The sequence below is a fragment of the Oncorhynchus keta genome, unplaced genomic scaffold, assembly GCF_023373465.1.
Source record: "Oncorhynchus keta strain PuntledgeMale-10-30-2019 unplaced genomic scaffold, Oket_V2 Un_contig_12367_pilon_pilon, whole genome shotgun sequence".
In the NCBI taxonomy this organism is placed as follows: Eukaryota; Metazoa; Chordata; class Actinopteri; order Salmoniformes; family Salmonidae; genus Oncorhynchus; species Oncorhynchus keta.
Genome location: NW_026277847.1, coordinates 70882 through 73359, shown reverse-complemented (window position 1 = coordinate 73359; position 2478 = coordinate 70882). Strand labels below are relative to the sequence as shown.

The window sequence follows — 2478 nt, the reverse complement described above, 5'->3', positions numbered from 1 at the left end:
TCACCTGTTTATTTCCTCCCCTATATTTGTCAGTTCCTCATCACCTGTTTATTTCCTCCCCTATATTTGTCAGTTCCTCATCACCTGTTTATTTCCTCCTCTATATTTGTCAGTTCCTCATCACCTGTTTATTTCCTCCACTATATTTGTCAGTTCCTCATCACCTGTTTATTTCCTCCATCACCTATATTTTGTCAGTTCCTCATCACCTGTTTATTTCCTCCCCTATATTTGTCTCCATCACCTATATATTTGTCAGTTCCTCATCACCTGTTTATTTCTCCCCTATATTTGTCAGTTCCTCATCACCTGTTTATTTCCTCCTATATTTGTCAGTTCCTCATCACCTGTTTATTTCCTCCACTATATTTGTCAGTTCCTCATCACCTGTTTATTTCCTCCACTATATTTGTCAGTTCCTCATCACCTGTTTATTTCCTCCACTATATTTGTCAGTTCCTCATCACCTGTTTATTTCCTCCCCTATATTTGTCAGTTCCTCATCACCTGTTTATTTCCTCCTCTATATTTGTTCCTCATCACCTGTTTATTTCCTCCACTATATTTGTCAGTTCCTCATCACCTGTTTATTTCTCCCTATATTTGTCAGTTCCTCATCACCTGTTTATTACCTCCACTATATTTGTCAGTTCCTCATCACCTGTTTATTTCCTCCCCTATATTTGTCAGTTCCTCATCACCTGTTTATTTCCTCCACTATATTTGTCAGTTCCTCATCACCTGTTTATTTCCTCCCCTATATTTGTCAGTTCCTCATCACCTGTTTATTTCCTCCACTATATTTGTCAGTTCCTCATCACCTGTTTATTTCCTCCAGTTCCTACCTGTTTATTTCCTCCACTATATTTGTCAGTTCCTCATCACCTGTTTATTTCCTCCCCTATATTTGTCAGTTCCTCATCACCTGTTTATTTCTCCTCTATATTTGTCAGTTCCTCATCACCTGTTTATTTCCTCCACTATATTTGTCAGTTCCTCATCACCTGTTTATTTCCTCCCCTATTTTGTCAGTTCCCATCACCTGTTTATTTCCTCCCTTTTTGTCAGTTCCTCATCACCTGTTTATTTCCTCCCCTATATTTGTCAGTTCCTCATCACCTGTTTATTTCCTCCCTATATTTGTCAGTTCCTCATCACCTGTTTATTTCCTCCTCTATATTTTATTTCCTCCCCTATATTTGTCAGTTCCTCATCACCTGTTTATTTCCTCCCCTATATTTGTCAGTTCCTCATCACCTGTTTATTTCCTCCTCTATATTTGTCAGTTCCTCATCACCTGTTTATTTCCTCCCCTATATTTGTCAGTTCCTCATCACCTGTTTATTTCCTCCTCTATATTTGTCAGTTCCTCATCACCTGTTTATTTCCTCCCCTATATTTGTCAATTCCTCATCACCTGTGTATTTCCTCCTCTATATTTGTCAGTTCCTCATCACCTGTTTATTTCCTCCCCTATATTTGTCAGTTCCTCATCACCTGTTTATTACCTCCACTATATTTGTCAGTTCCTCATCACCTGTTTATTTCCTCCCCTATATTTGTCAGTTCCTCATCACCTGTTTATTTCCTCCCCTATATTTGTCAGTTCCTCATCACCTGTTTATTACCTCCACTATATTTGTCAGTTCCTCATAACCTGTTTATTACCTCCACTATATTTGTCAGTTCCTCATCACCTGTTTATTTCCTCCCCTATATTTGTCAGTTCCTCATCACCTGTTTATTTCCGCCCCTATATTTGTCAGTTCCTCATCACCTGTTTATTTCCTCCTCTATATTTGTCAGTTCCTCATCACCTGTTTATTTCCTCCTCTATATTTGTCAGTTCCTCATCACCTGTTTATTTCCGCCCCTATATTTGTCAGTTCCTCATCACCTGTTTATTTCTCCTCTATATTTGTCAGTTCCTCATCACCTGTTTATTTCCTCCCCTATATTTGTCAGTTCCTCATCACCTGTTTATTTCCTCCCCTATATTTGTCAGTTCCTCATCACCTGTGTGTCATAGCTGTGTGTAAGTTGACTATGCAAACAATGGGATTTTCAACACGTTTCTTATAAACAGAAGAAGTGATGCAGTCAGTCTCTCAACTCTTAGCCAAGAGAGACTGGCAGCATAGTATTTATATCAGCCCTCTGATTACAATGAAGAGCAAGACGTGCCGCTCTGTTCTGCCAGATGCAGCTTAACAAGGTCTTTCCTTCAGCACTCGACCATATGACTGGACAATAATGAAGATAAGACAAAACTAGAGCCTGCAGGACTTTTGATCAGAGCAAATCAAATCAAATTGTATTTGTCACATACACATGGTTAGCAGATGTTAATGTGAGTGTAGCGAAATGCTTGTGCTTCTAGTTCCGACAGTGCCATAATATCTAACAATAATATCTAACAGTAATATCTAACACATCATCTATAATATATCAATTCCCAACAACTACTTAATACACACA

At 38.5% G+C, this 2478-nt stretch overlaps 1 long non-coding RNA gene across 2 annotated transcripts; it reads right to left on the bottom strand.

Annotated features, from left to right (window-relative positions):
* Nucleotides 1–328: 328 nt before the first annotated feature.
* Nucleotides 329–1864, bottom strand: LOC127917893 (uncharacterized). 2 transcript variants are annotated; one of them, XR_008097915.1, is made up of 5 exons: nt 1778–1864; nt 1418–1457; nt 1258–1377; nt 662–821; nt 329–427 (listed from the first exon to the last, which is right to left on the bottom strand). It is a non-coding gene; the product is annotated as an uncharacterized LOC127917893 (long non-coding RNA). The 2 variants fall into 2 exon arrangements; XR_008097916.1 differs by lacking the exon at nt 662–821 and having other exon boundaries at nt 334–507; nt 1218–1377.
* Between the last annotated feature and the right edge of the window lie 614 nt (nt 1865–2478).